Below are 15,956 nucleotides of genomic sequence, written 5' to 3' on the forward strand. Positions count from 1 at the left end.
CTTTTATTACTAAACATGCTTCTTTCCACGTGCACAACAATAAGATATTTTTCAGGGCAAAAAGCAAAAATATATTAGGGGTTTCTTTCCTTCCAGATGTAGACATTTTGTTACCCGAAGAGCAACCAGAGGACGTGGAAAATGAACCTGAGCTCAGATGAGACAAAATAGAGCATGCCACTAAGGTGCATGTAAGGATAAACCCATGCAGCCCTAGAAGCAGGATTTGGCAACAGAACTGTCCCATTGAGCCAAAAAGCCAGCCAGGGCATGGAAGCTTGTTATTATGGCTTGCTCTGCGAGTAAGACCCGCAGGGAGGATGTGAAGGCTGCTTAGTGGGAAGCCTGTTTAGAATATGGGGAAGTATAAAATGAGATGGGTCTTGAAGGATTCCGAGTCTAATCAGGCTGTGGATGTTCCTAACCTTCTTAGAATCTAAAAAAAAAAAAAAAAAAAAAAAAAAAAAAAAAAAAAAAAAAAAAAAAGATACAAAGCAATTGTTTTTAATCCCCAAAGAAGATCATAGATCCCATCTTGAAATTCTGTTACATTAAATACAGGTAGTTCTTAAACACAGAAATGTTTCAACTACCCATCAGAAACTGGGTGAGAAGGAGTGCACTGGAGTGAAAGTCCAGCCAAGTGCCCATGATTAGAAATTAGCACCAGGCAGGTCGTGAGGGAACTAAGGTGAGCCACATTGACAGTTTTGGTTAAGAAAGCCTAAAACGCTAACTATCACTCTATGATCATGTTTAGCATTGTTGGCTCTTTTCTCTGTATCTTTCATTTTTGTTTCTAAACATAATTGAATTCTTTTTATCTTCACTTAATATTAGATTGAACTATGTGTGACATTTACAGTTTGACATTTTTGACTTACAAAAATGTAATTTATATAGTTCAGCCTAACAATTCTGATAATCTAATTTCTTGTGATTGTTAGAGTCCAGTATTATTTTTATGTGGTTTTGTTTCTTTTCCTCTGCTTTCACATTTAGTCATCTTTCGTATTTTAATGCCTGTTAAGATTTTGGAGAAGTGAGTATTTGGTTAAATGAAAAGAAACCATTTGAAACCTGTGTTTAATGTGGGCTCTAAAGGAGATAGTTTTCCCTTCAATTTCTATTCAGGGGGCCTCTGTATAGCGCTCAGTTTTCCAGATCATTTGGCTACTGCACATATTAGGGCCAGGATGTCATGTTTGATGGCCTCAAGGCCTCTACTTCTCTTCAAGTTTTGAAAAAAGGACAACTTGATTTTAAAAATAATCCATGTAAAAGAATTAGGGTCAGAGAGACAAATGTGTTTATAAGCTCTATTACAGAAAGTGATCCTTTCATAAACTCAATTCTCCCGAGGGTGGGGAAGGGAGTTTCCATAAAGTATTGTCCATATGCTTCCTAACGTGTGGGAAAGGGAAAGAATGGCTCTTTCCTCCCCTGTTCTCTAGGAGGGGTCATGCATTCTGGAAAAAGATGCGGACTGGTACAGGCTGAAAGCGCAGCGGAGACGACACTGTTTCAAGATTCCTGCACCAGCTCCTTCGTGGTTATAGAAGTTGGACTAAATAAAAGGGTAAGGACTATCTGAATCAGAATCTAAAATAGCCAATGCTATGAGAGTTTATTTTAGTGAGAGATTTTCAGCATCTTCTCCAGATTTTAGGGGAAGAAGACATGAATGGAGGAATTAAAGACCAGATGTATTTTAACTCCTCTGTTGCACTTGGACACTAGAAAAAGCGGAGCCCAACACACATCATCAGTTTAGGAACAGCAATCAAAAGGAGTTTTGAAAATTTTTATGTAACATGGCACAAGTAATGTGTTCATAAAAATCCCAATTCTATTTTACTTCCCTGGCATATAACAGCTTTAATTTATATTAGTTTAAAAAGTCATGTTGGCATATCTCCTGAATATGAGTTTTGCTTTAAAAATTTTCATAGCTTCACAAGGAACTAAAAAAAATTAACCTTCATATGTCTCAAAATAATAATAATGCATCTTTATACTGTTCTTTATAATTACTAAAACTAGAAAAAAATAATATTTATTTTGAAACCAATAGGTGGTGCTATAAATTTCCACATTTTAATTCAAAGCAATATGTTCATTTTACTTTCCATTCCTCAGTGGCATTAGAAATATTCCTTATTATCATAGTATGATTTTTTACGGCCAAAAAAAAAAAAACTCCTGCAGTTAGCCACTGTGATTTGTCTCTTTTCCAACAGAAAACTCACCATAACTCAGAGTGTAAGATAAAGGGAAGCTATATGATTTTTGACAGAAGAGTTTATTTATGGAAACAGACCCATATATCATTCTTTGTGGTCTCTCTTTTTTCCCATAGTTCTTCAACTAATGGGAATGCTGTGGAAGAACATAATTTAAATATTTAATTTAATATTTCATTGTATGAACTCTCCCTAGGTGTTAGATTTATATAAAAAGCCATAACCACAGTAGTGACAGATCACGATTCTGTGTTATGGACTCCCAGAATCATGGAACACAGCTTAGAGAACCTTAGAGATCAGGCAGCTGCAGATGAGACAATTGACAAAACGAAAGCTGAAAGTGCTAGAAATAGGCACTTGATATTTGTCATCATGGGAACCAACATGTTTCTGGTATAAGAGAAGTTCTGAACGTTCAAAGACACTGACAAATGAAAATCCAGATTGTATTGCATCTTTCAAGTGTAAATAGTATTTTCACGCTAATATGTTTCCTTAATGTATATACCCTGAAGGTATACATCTAAATCCTTCCCTTCTGTTAGAAAAGCTATGGAAATCTTTCACAACTTCTCTCTGTCTTTCTGTGTGTGTGTGTGTGTGTGTGTGTGTGCATGCATGCATGTGCACACATATTATAAAAGTGGTATGTTGAAGAAACATAAGAAGTTCAACGAGATCTTGTAAAAATGCCAAAAAGGACTACAGCAGCTGCAACTAGCTGCAATATCAACCCTATCATTCCTCAAACATCTGGGTGATTTCCACCTCTCTTCTTCCAGATGTTTTGGTATCTTGTGGAGATAGCCTTAAACACTTGTCAGTATTGAATGAACAGCCTTATTTCTTATTGGAAGATGTGTTTGTAGAAGACATCATAATTTGCAAACGATTATACCGTGTGCAGCAGACAGTTTCCTCCTTCCCACTGGGAGACCTTTCTAGGCTGGCTAGTTATTTCCTGCTTCCCCCAGGCTTGCTTTTCTCTGCCCTTCAGGATTCAGCTGCCTCCTCCTGGCTTAGCTGGTAGAGATTGGACTGAACCAACTGTTATCATTTTTATACTCAAAAAATATTTTATAATATTTAAGATATAAAAAAGAGGAAAACATGACTTAACAGTAGAAGTAAGTGTCTCTTAGGAGACATTAATAGAAATGTGGGGAAAGGAGTTGAGATCTTGTTCTACGCTATGCTACACAAAATTCAACTGGAGCATTACATTGAAGACTGAGCACCACGTTTCAAAATGGGTTTTGACAAATTAGGGCACAACTGAATGGAAGTAGCAAGAATAATGAAGAGACATGATAAGCCATATGAAAAATGGTTTAAGGAACTGCAGACTTTTAGTTTGAATAAGAGAATATTGGTGAGGTATAGTACGGTTGGATATGATAACTGTCTCCCAGTAATTGACAAGCTGTCATATGGAAAAGGCATTAAAGATATTTGATGTGATTTTAGCATACTTATCAAGGATTAATACAAAGAAGTTGCCATTTGGCATCTGATTTCACTGTCAAGATATTAGCATGAGATGTAAATAGCTTTCTTTCACTATTATAAAATGAAATACAACACAAAATGAATCCAGCTATAAATTGAAGTGAAATAGACTTAAATAATCATGGCGTGTTTGGGCACAATAGTAAAAATGCATTTCTTAAAAATTGAACTATTCAGTAAATATTTATTGTACACCTATTATGTACCAGGTATTTTTCTAGGCACAGTAAATAAAGCAGTGGACAAAGTAAAGTTTTTGCTCTTATAGAGCTTTCATTGGTAGCTGAGGAGTATGGAGTCAATAAATAGAGGAACAAAAATATGCAATATGTCAGGAGGTGCTAAGTGCTATAAAGAAAAAATGATAAAGTGGTGGAGTGCTATTTTGGATAGAGAAACCAATCAACACTACCTGTACATTTGAGGCAGAGGCTAATGAGAGCAGATCACAGAAAATGTTCCAGTAGAGACTGGTTAACCAATTTGGGAGGGAAAAAGTGTTGGCATGTATTTCTGAGCTTATCTACCCCACTAGCTTATACATTTATTTTGAGCATGGGTAAAATGGGATGAGTAATACATATTTCTGCACATCTAACCCTTCCTACCTGCTACACTAGGGTGGAGTGAAAAGTCTACAGGGAATTAGGCATTGGATATATTGTATGACCTTGAAAGTCCCCAATCAATGATATATAATTTGTTTCCTTTTTAAGCATTCACTCTCTTCCTTCTTTTTTCTCAATTCTACATCTTCCCTTTCTTCTCTAAGCCCTGGACAAGTGAGTATTAGTTTGATTTTTTTACCATTGCAAATATGTAAGACCTTCAGTGGTACGGTTGACAAAAAGAAGTGTAAGGAAGATAAGGTTGCACAGAAAATCATCTAATCCCTCTAGTCTCAGTTACTTTAAATGCAGGACTCCCTTCCTGATACTTCTTATAAAAACAGGAAAGGTAATTCAGCTTTTTTGCAGGGGAACACAACTTGTTTAATTAGGATTAGATTCAGCTGCATGGAAATAAAATCTAAATAACTGTGGCTTAAAAACTAAAGGTTTCATTCTCTTGTAAAAATCTCAGAAGTTGGAGATGCAGTGCAGATAAGGCAGTAGTATAAAATCCTCAGAGATCCAGCATCCTTTGAAGATTTCATCACACCTAGAGTGAGGCTTTCTTGTCTATATGGTCCTAGGAGTTGCTGGAGGGCCAGTCAACCATATGAATTTGAACTTAGAAAATGAACACTAATATCTCAATTACTTTCATCTGCTTTATATGTAAGCATTTCCATTTAGTAAATGAATTTGGATGTTAAAAAATATGGTGAATACTAACCTCTTTAACAGACAAGAATTATGAGACAAAGAGAAGTTAAGTACCTTGTTTGAGACCCTAGAATTAGCTATTGACAGGGAAAAAGGAAAATTTAAAGCTCCTGATCACATCTGTCCCATTTTCACTGTTAGGATAGTGAGTATCTTCTCCAAATCACATGTAACAGTGAATATCGAAGAGCTGAGAAATACCACACCATTGAATCTACCCACCAGACTATGCATACCTTTAGTGTTCAGTATGGTGAAGAATATTAGAAAATAGTGATAGACTCCATCTGTAGCAACATCACACTGTTTTGAAACAACTTGACACCAGGACAACAAGAGAAAGTAGAGGAGATGCTGTTCCTGGGATCATAAGAATAATACCAGTGTACCTTTAAGGAAGTGTCATTCAGTTACTGCACCAATTTGTTCTGAAACATCCTTCTTTTGCCCTTCTTTTATTTCCTTTTTCAAAGAATTTTCAAAGATGTTTGGAGTAAATATGGCCCATTAGTTATAGCAGCCATGAAAATGTAGGACAATTGATTTGGTAAGATCATATGGGAATTGCTTCTTTAATATCAAACCTATTAGAGAAAATCAGTGCTTTGCCTTTATATAATATCCAAGTAATGCAAGCCATTAAAATACAGCCTCCATGAAAGCTGGGCAAAATGGTTTCAAATAAGGGTTGAATGTGTCTGAAACAGAGAAATTTGACAGAATCAGTTCCTATTTTGTGTATAGTTGAACTGATTGAATTACTATTTCTGCCTAGAACCACAGAAGCTCAAGAGACTCAGGGGCCTAAACCACAAACAATGGCTCTTTTGTCTAAGAGGAACCCGTGGTGGAGCTATTACACACAAACTTGTGTGATTTCAACCTAGAGCAGAATAATTAAGAATTCAGCTTCAGTCCAGAGCAGCTTATGCATCTGCCTACAAGCACTCAGCCCAAACCTTGATATAAGAATAGAACATACTACCACACACGAAAGTAGGGAAAACGTTTTTCCTTTTCTCAACTATTTAAAAGCGACAATTAATTGTACCTGTGATTTGCTCCATCTCAGTTTTGAGACATATAAAGGAACCAATTCCTCACATTTCTGGGAGAATGGTGTGAAAGTCATTGAAACTGGCATGATACAGAGCATCGCCACATTGGGATCTACTGGGGAAACCAGACAGTGGAAGGTGATCCCCAGATGACACTGTTGGAGCAATTCCTTCCATGGGGCTGCACATCTGGATTTTGCTGCTGCCAGGAAGAAAGCAGGCACTTCATTAGCTGTAGTTCAGAATTAAAATGTGGAGAAGCAGAATGTGTTCTGCAACATGGCAATGACTTAAAAATGTTCAGAGTGAGATGTTGAGTTTTGTTTGGTGTGTGTGTTATGTGTGTATATGGCAGAATAGTTTGCAATATTAGGTATTCATGCTTCTGAACAACAGCATGTGCTCCTCTAAGCACAATTTCCACCATGGGCCCAGCAGGTTTAGGCACAATTCATGGGAAAAGCCCACTTGATGTGTGTCAAGAGAATAAGAAAATGACAGTTTGTCCAGAAAGTTTTTGTCTGCAATTAAGATAGACATGTAGCTGGTTGATTAAATGATATTGAATGATGTTTTGTAGAAGGTGAAGAAAAACGTTGTAACATTTTAATAGATTCAGGTATGCTTTGAATGTAGTAGGCATTTAATATTTATTCACTTAGTATATACAGACCATATATGCACATTTAAATATACAATTATTGCACTGCTCAAGAATAATATTGTTTATTTTCCTATTAACATCTATCTAGAAGAAGAAATATTTAAGTCATATAGTAGAGCCTGTCATTGATCAGGATTAGCAACTAATGAGGCCCATGAATCTGCCTCATTTTGTTCTTCATTATTGCTGTTTATACAGTTTGTATTCAAATTCAAAGACCAGGTTCCTAGTGAGTGGTTAAAGCCTATGATGGTGTAATGATGCGGTTGGTTTGGGGGATTATATAGCAACAACCTGGATAGCTAGAGTGACCCAAACTAAGCAAAGAACCTTTTCATGTGTCACTGCATTTCATTGTATGACATGATTCTACCACAATATTTTATAGATATAGTGACATGATGCAGTAACAGAAAAAGAATAGTTATTCTGCAAGACGTATCTTGTCTGTTGAATGGACATGTAAACTGAAGATCCTATAAGTATTCTTAGAGCCATGGACCTGCTATAATATTAAGGAGTAAAGAAAAATGAGGCAGAACGCATGTTTTCTATTCTCTTACTTTTGATTCTCAGATAAATCACTGTTGGTGCCCTGAAATGGTGGCAGCAGAATCATAAGTTTATTTAAGTTGTAATTATGGAATCTGAAAGCTGGAAGGAAACTTGTAGGTTTCCAGTCGACTTTCCTTAAGTTGAGATCCTAAGATGAGAAACTCAGGACCTGGAAAATTTACCCTTTGTTATCTCCGGAAACTAGAGTCTGAAATTCAAGCCACAATTCCTATGGCTTTTGTCTCCTTTATCCGCCCCATTGACTCATTAAGGCCAAATATATGTTATTAAGTAAAAACAAAGTTTACGTGTGTTTTTGCTATCTAGATAATTTATTAAACCTCCAAACTTAACTTCCATCTACTTCCAAACTCCCCAGTGCCACCCAATTCTCTCTGGTTACCAGAAATTTTAATTTTTGTCCATGGCTGAAAATTCTTCCTTCTACAAACATTATAGCAGTCTTAATTTTTCTGGAAATTACGTAAGAATATAGAGGAACCCCAAAGAAAGGAACATTTCTAAAGTTATTCTTAAAATTTTGATTGGCTCCATGAAGATTACGTAGTGTGTAGACAAAAGCCACTTCTGATATGTATCCCCTTTTATTCGCTTGACTGCTTCTCCAGAATCCATTATGTTAGAGGAGACTCACCCACACCAAAGAGTCCTGGCCACACTGAGGTAGAGAAGAAGGCTATGAGGCCCGGTGAACCAGATGCACAGTGCTGTGGAATTGGATATAAGCAATGAGGGCTCGCAATGCAATGCAACAACAGGACTCATGATGTGTTACAGTGGTTGGTGATGCAGTATTACCCTATGGCTTCTAAATGTGCAATGAGAAGCCACCAGCTACTTATGTATCTAATGAGTAAATCACACACACACACACACACACACACACACACACACACACGAGTTTTTATTTATTGTAAACTGGTTAGGTTCTTCAAGCACACAGAAAAAATCGAGTCTTAGAAGTATTCAATTTGCAATTTGCTTCTTATTTATTGCCAAAGTGAGCACAAAACCAACAATAATGAAATGGTAGAGCTCTGCTATCCTGCTTTGAGAGTTGCTTTTTTGCACAAGAAGCATTTTCCAGAGTTGTTTTGTATAGGTCCTTAGACACTACTTCAGTGTTAATGGTTCTGAGATGTGGGGGTTTACACTGAAGTAGACTAAACGTCCATGTATTTTGCTTAATATTGAAAAAGATCTTGTCTATATTTAACTAGAGGGTTGCATCAGTGTTCAGAGTGCATACTTTTATTTTCTTCACATCTCAATGTATTCTAATGCTTGTTGGGGGGGCACCCCTTAGACCCTGTGTCACCTGGGAGGGGCTGCCTGGTAAGATTTTCACATGGCATAATTCTGGCAGTACCTCTGGGGATTCCACCATGCTGACCCAAGCCTGGTCTCAGAGTTTTCAAAAGGTCTCCAATTTTATAAATGCACTTTCAATTAAAGATAGTCATTCCCCAGCAGTTAACTAAGGAAGTTTTTATTTTGTCATTCCCTGCTTGGAACAACTGAACAGCTCAGTTTCAGTGTGGGAACAGGAGGAAATAAAAGAATGCAGTAAGGGCTTGTGAGGGCACATCTGCAACTAGAACTGAAGACTGGACAGTCCCCATATAGGCAAATTCTATTAAGGCAAGGCTGTGATCACATGAAATCAAGCAATACTGTTATATTAAAGAATACAAATAAAGAGACTTCTCCAGAGAATATTTTGTCGGAAAATGTAAATAGGTAAAAAATAAGTATAAGTCTTGCAAAATTTTAAGTTTGATTGTCTGGGAATTTGCCACATGATAAAGCCTAACAGAGAATTCTAGATATTATTCTAAAAATATACCGAGTTTACAGTTTTATTTGCTTTTTTTATACTTAAAGGGGGTAATAATACTTATTTATAAAATTCTGAAAGTGAGACATGCCTTAAAGAATTGACAGATTTCAGAGGATAATTGCAAGGGCTATATGTAAAAGTTCCAGTTTGGCTGAAAGGTCATTGGTTGAGAATTGCATCTTTATGCTGCATCTTTATAGCATTTATAACTATATAGTATATTGTTTCTATATATCTATATTATATATAGATATCTTCAAATATGCATCTTATATTTTTGCTTAAAAAGGCTTAGTAAATAACTCTAATTTCAAACCCTTAGTATACAAAGTGATGCACAATTTCACCAGAATTTCAGAATAAAAAAGGCTCAGAAGATGTTTTTGGAATTAGAATAATCTTTGAAGGAAATTCCCAAGTTTATCATAACCAATAGGAATAAAAACTGCCCCAGCTAGAGGGAGATTCAACTCTCTGGTAGATTAGCTAGTGGGCTAAATCGCTAGTAAATTAATTTTATATTCCCTAATAATTAGCTTTGTTAATCTTGTGCCATCAGAGACTTTCTATTCATGGAATCACAAACAGCATTTGTTGTTGAAAAATACTAACACTAGTGAAACCTAACCCAGAAATAGACCCTATTAAAATATGGCTAATTGAGTTTCATGTCAAGGCTAAGTAAAAAATACGGTAAAATAAAATAAAGCCAAATTTATCTAAGGTGGTGGAATGTGTGGGAGGGCATGGCAGGGTATGAGACGTTTAATTTTCTGGAATAACATCCTGTATCTCTTCCACCTCCTAAATGGCCACTGTGGAAAGCAATGTCGTAGACCCACCATTAACATACTGCGTTGCTGTCTCTCACATCTGATTTTGTCCCCAAATCACCCAGTGAAATCAGCACAGCTGGCAGGATTTTTTTTTTTTTTTTCAGAGTCTCACCCTGTCACCCAAGCTGGAGTGTAATGGCACCATCTCGGCTCACTGCAATCTCTGCCTTCAGGGTTGAAACGATTCTCCTGCCTCAGCGTCCTAAGTAGCTGGGATTACAGGCACCCGCCACCACACCCAGCTAATTTTTGTATTTTTAGTGGAGACAGGGTTTCAGCATGTTGGCCAGGCTGGTATCGAACTCCTGACCTCATGATCCACCCACCTTGGCCTCCCAAAGTGCTGGGATTACAGGTGTGAGCCACCACGCCCAGCCTGGCAGCTGGTTTTGATTGAGAACTATGGTGTTAAAAGCAATAGTAGCAGCCGGCTGCTGCCAGTAGTGAACTACCTTTTCCTGTAGAATGAAGAGCTAATTATTTGTCTTGAGATTTCTTCCTCTCTTCAAAGGAAATCTGTTTGATTCCTCCAAAGTTGTCAAGCATAAAAGAGCCCTGCCCCTAAATTGGGATTGTCTTTTTTCATTTTCCTCATGTGTTCTGAGGTTTTCACTGTTGTTACTCTGGTCTGCATATCCTGTTTTTCTGCTTCTACTCAGACACGTCAATTAAAGAAAGATATGGTTTATTAAAAAAATATGGTTCTAGTATTGACTGTAAAGAGAGCTCTTAAACAGGCCTGAACTCTTCATTGGGATTAGCTGAATGTAGTAAGTAAATCCCATGTTGAATGGTGACCTTGTAAATTCTCCAACAAAGCAGAGCTGTACTGAACTTTGTAGCAGCCTAAGTGAAACAAACCTGCTTCTTCCCTTGGGTCTTACCAGTCCTGGGGCAGGCTATGTAATGGGCAAGATACCCACTGCAAGAGGCTACAAGAATGGTCTAATGTATTCATTTCCAAAATGTGGTGCCTAGACCAGCAGCTTCAGGGTCATTTGTTAGAAATGCATATTCTGAAGCCCCTGACAAATCTGGGCGCTCAGCACACTGTGGTTTAGCAAGTGCTTCAGGTGTTTCTGATGCATGCTAGCACTGGAGAACCACTAATCTAGTGCATAACAGGCTTTCTGTTGACACCTGTTGAAGTAAGCGTAGTTTAACTTCACTTTAGGGCAAAGACAGCATTCTGAATTGTAAGAAAAGTTGGATGGGCGGATAAGTCAATGGGGGAAACCACTCTTATATTTTGACTGTATAAGGACAGCCTGATACTTAGATATTTCTTCTTCTCTTTCTTTTTCTTCCCTACCACACTCTTGTCACACACACTCACAGACACACACACACACACACACACACACACGCACCCCAGTTTGTAGATACTGTAGATACTGTACATTCTTTCCATAATTAGTTGTTACTATACATTAGACACCATTGCAGAAATTCAGAATACTGTAATGAACAAAATACACTAAGCCCCTGATGTCATTCTGCTTATAATCTCATAGGGGAGAACTTCGAGCCCATAAGCAAGTGAATGCATGCGGTGCTAATAATGGGGCAGGGAGTGTAGGGAGTGACAGGGTAGGGATGGGGTGCTATTTTGGATAAAGTGGGTAGGGAAGTATACATAGCTCTTGAGTTCCAGCTCATATCTTCTTAGCTCTTTCTTATTTCATCCTTCCCTGCAGCAGTCAGATTCACATAGGCATCAACTAACGACACTTCAATTTAGTTACTTTGCATCTCCAGTCTAACAGCACCTCAGTTTAGTTGTACTTCGCATCTCTAGTCTGCACAGGGGATTCTCTGCCCTTCTGAGGATTATCCCTCGTAGTCATCTTGGTACATGCACGTGCTCACTTGTTCAAGGAGGGTAACATGGCACGGGGCAACCCTTGACCAATTGGAGATGAGGGGCTGGTTGATGAATGCTCCCTTTTTTCTCATCTGGGTAGATAACTCTGGGGAGCATTCTACATGATTCTTGAAGGGAGCCATCTAGACTGAACTCTGGTTACCTACAACATTGGTCAGATTTCATAATGTACCTTGATTTAGATTTTTCTACTTCATCCCTGACTTATTTCCCTGGGATCAAGTCCCTCCCAAACCACTTGAATTCAAGCCTTTTCTTTGGCTGTGCTTTTGGGAGAACCCGGGCCAGGACAGTAGCCATCCCCATTTTGGTTGAGACATCAGAGACATGGGGAAGTCATGCACATAGTTTAAGGAAGAGTGTTCCAGACAAGAACAAATGCTGTGAGACAGGAATATGCTTGGCATGCTGAAGGATGAATGTGCAGGCTGGTGTAGCTTGTGTGGAGTAAGCATGGGGGAAGAATGAACGTGGTAGGGGATACGGTGCAAGAGGAAGCAGGATGCCACTCATGCGAGGCTTGAAAGGCCATCAGAGAGATTCTGGCTTTTCCTCTGAGTGAAATGGAAAGACAGTGGGGTATATTGGGCATTGGAGGGGCATGAATCTGAAAGATGGTTTTAAAGGATCACCCTGGCTCCTCTAGGAGAGCAAGGGTAAAATCAGCAAAACTATTGAGGAGGTTTTTGTAGTAATTCTGGTAACTTGGACTATGCTGGTAGCAGTGAAGGTGATGAGCTGAGAGAACTAACCCTTGAATTGGATATGGAGTGAAAGAGAGGAATTAAGGATGTATCCAAAATTTGTTTCCATTCATTCTGAATAATTGAAATGAATGGGGTTGCCAATGAAATTATTGATGAGAGAATTCCTTAGCAAAATACACGAAACCTGATTTTAAGAAAAGAAAACCAAAACATGTTGATTTGTATTCTGGTTTATCAATAACAGTCTAACAGTTATGACCACTGGAGAGTCAGGTATTATTCTTATTCTATAAACTAAACAAGTACATTGCCCAGAATAGTGGAAATTAAACAAGCCACCATCTTTTCTGAAGACATAGCAGACATCAGCATGATAGAAGCAAGTTTTAAAATAATATAGTATATAGTTTCAATAATATTTATAATAACCACTTATTACATCAACCACTCTTCATGAATTATTATAGTTAATCCTTAAAACAATCTGAAAGTTAGGTATGTTTATTCTAATTTTATAGATTATAAAATTGGCAAATACTGTAGCTAAGTAACTTCTCTAGTCCCACTGCCTTAAAAAGAACAGATCTGAGATTCAAGCCCACATCTTCCTGACTCAACTAGTATTTGCTATTGACCACCAGATCTCCTTGTCTTCTTCCCATCTTTATCATAACGGCCTTCCAAACCTTAACTGCTCAACTTCTGCCAGCTTAGGTGAGGCTGACAGTTTCTTTCTGTCATGGTTTTAACATAGAAATTTATTTCTGTCTCCTGTAATAGTGAAATGCAAGAATTCCATAGATTCACAGTAATGAAACTTTGACTCTTTCTGTCTTGTTGCTGTGGTAGTTTGTTGTTGTTGTTGTTGTTTTGTTTTGTTTTGTTTTGAGACAGGGTCTCAGTCTGTTGCCCAGGCTAGAGTGCAATGATGTGATCCCAGCTCACTTCAGCCTCAAGTGATCCTCAAGCAATCCTCCCATCTCAGCCTCCCAAATAGCTGGGACCACAGGTGCCTGCAACCACTCCTGGCTAATTTTTGCATTTTTGGTAGAAAGGGGTTTCTCCATGTTACCCACTTTGGTCTTGAACTCCTGAGCTCCAGCGATCCACCTGCCTCGGCCTCACAAAGTGCTAAGATTATAGGCGTGAGCCACCGTGCCTGGCCGGTAGTTTTTCTTTAACCACTTTTTTTCCACCTTCTCTGCAATAGGACTTTGACCAGGCTTAGTAGATATATTCAGCATCAGGTGCAAAACTATTCTACCCTAAATATGCCACTATAGGTGATTATACCAAATTGGTTTTCTTTCACCTTTTCACTCATCCCTTCATCACCTACCTCTATACTCTTCTAAGATTGTTTTCTCTTTCTTCATTTCAATGCATCTTTCTCTCAAAGACCTGAATACTAATGGTAGAATCATTTTTGGGGACAAATGCAAATGGCTCTAAAATGGAGCAAAATATACCAGCTGACATGGTGTAGAGACTGTTTTTGACTCAACTTCCTCCCTTTCTTTCCTAGTATTTGCAATGTGTGTCAATTTCGCGCATTGGGAAATTGAGGTGAGTCACATAGTGTCTCAACTAGTGGGTCAAGGTAATCCCCTGCATTTGCATCCCATTCAGAAGGCTGGGAGTGAGTCCAGCAAGACCTCTAGTCAAAGAAGTTCTGAGGGCAGGCTGGATACTAAGAGGTGCCCACTATAGTCAAAAAGAAGAACCCAAACTAGTCAGAAAGCAGGACCAAGTTCAGGCATGAAGAATGTAGTGAGCTTGTAAATAGGAGAATGTGTAATGAGGCTATGAGCCAGAGTGGTCAGAAACACATGAAGTGTAGTGTGTAAGGTAGGTTAGGACAAGTGGTTCAGACTAAGATTGTGTCTGATCAGAGGGTATTGGAAACCTGTTTTTATGAGATGCCAGCTGCTTGGTACAAGCATAGATTTAATGGATTAAAAGCCTGGAAACCAGACCTTGTTCTTAAGTAGGAGATTTCAGGAACTATAGGATAATAGCTTAATTGTTCATCATCTAATTAGCCAAGATCAGCTCTGACAGCTAATTCTGTGTAAATATCTTCACCCTGTTGATCCATTCATTCCTGCGTTGCCATCAGCATTTTCATACATGCATCCAGCCTGTTTTGTGTCGAGTACTCTATTGGGGAGCAGAACTGGAACTAGAAAGATGAACCGGCATCACCCATATTCCCAAGTTTTTAGTTTTCTTTGGCAATAGATTTAAAGCAACAAATGAATAGAAATAATATGATTTCATAAATGCATTGGTGAGAGCAGGTATAAGACTCAGTGGAAACATAGAGATAGTACTATGCTCCTAAATCAGAGATGGTTTCACAGAGAAGGCTGTGCTTGAGTTGATTTTGAGGTATTAGTTGAAATTTGTTGAGCAGACAGAGGGGAGAGGAGGAGTGATATAGGAGCAGGTTTCTAGGCAGAGAGAACACCTGCAACTGAGAAATGGTCAAGCATGGCATGCTCAGGAGACTTCAAAGAAGTTGAAATCTCTATAGTCAAGTATCCCTGGTGAGTGGGCGATTAGTCAAAGGTGAGGCTGCATAAGTTAGGAAAAGGCCTGATCTTAAGAATTGTGACTCTGTTAGGTACATGAAAGTGTGTCATTTGGTAATTGTCCCATGAATTGAATGTTTGAGGAGTCTTCTAGGGGCAGTCATGGCCTTTTTTTTTTTTTTTTTTGAGACAGAGCCTCACTCTGTTGCCCAAGCTGGAGTGCAGTGATATGATCTCGGCTCACTGCAACCTCTCTGCCTACTGGGTTCAAGCAATTCTCATGTCTCAGTCTCCCAGGTAGCTGGGACTACAGGCACGTGCCACCATGCCTGGCAAATTTTTGTATTATTATTATTACTATTATTTTGAGATGGAGTCTCACTCTGTCACCCAGGCTGGAGTGCAGTGGCACGATCTTGCCTCACTGCAACCTCTGCCTCCTGGGTTCAAGTGATTCTCCTGCCACCACGCCCAGCTAATTTTTGTATTTTTAGTAGAGATGGGGTTTTACCATGTTGACCAGGCTGGTCTCGAACCCCTGACCTCAGGTGATCCACCGCCTTGGTCTCTCAAAGTGCTGGAATTACAGGTGTGAGCCACTGGGCCAGGCCTAATTTTTGAATTTTTAGTGGAGACAGGGTTTCACCATGTTAGCCAGGCTGGTCTCAAACTTCTAGCCTAAAGCTATCCATCCACCTTGGCCTCCCAAAGTGCTAGGATTACAGGCATGAACCACTGAGCCTGGCCAGTCATGGAATTTGAGCTGTCCTTTT

General features: G+C 38.6%; 1 long non-coding RNA gene across 1 annotated transcript in view; it reads left to right on the forward strand.

Annotated features, from left to right (window-relative positions):
* The first annotated feature begins 454 nt into the window (after window positions 1-454).
* The window catches only part of LOC110741423, a 65,184-nt gene continuing 49,682 nt past the window's right edge, over window positions 455-15,956 (forward strand). Inside the window, exon 1 of the long non-coding RNA XR_002517591.2 lies at window positions 455-1,579. This is a non-coding gene — a long non-coding RNA (uncharacterized LOC110741423). The remainder of the gene's footprint in view (window positions 1,580-15,956) is intronic.

Source organism: Papio anubis, chromosome 13, assembly GCF_008728515.1.
Source record: "Papio anubis isolate 15944 chromosome 13, Panubis1.0, whole genome shotgun sequence".
Classification (NCBI taxonomy): domain Eukaryota; kingdom Metazoa; phylum Chordata; class Mammalia; order Primates; family Cercopithecidae; genus Papio; species Papio anubis.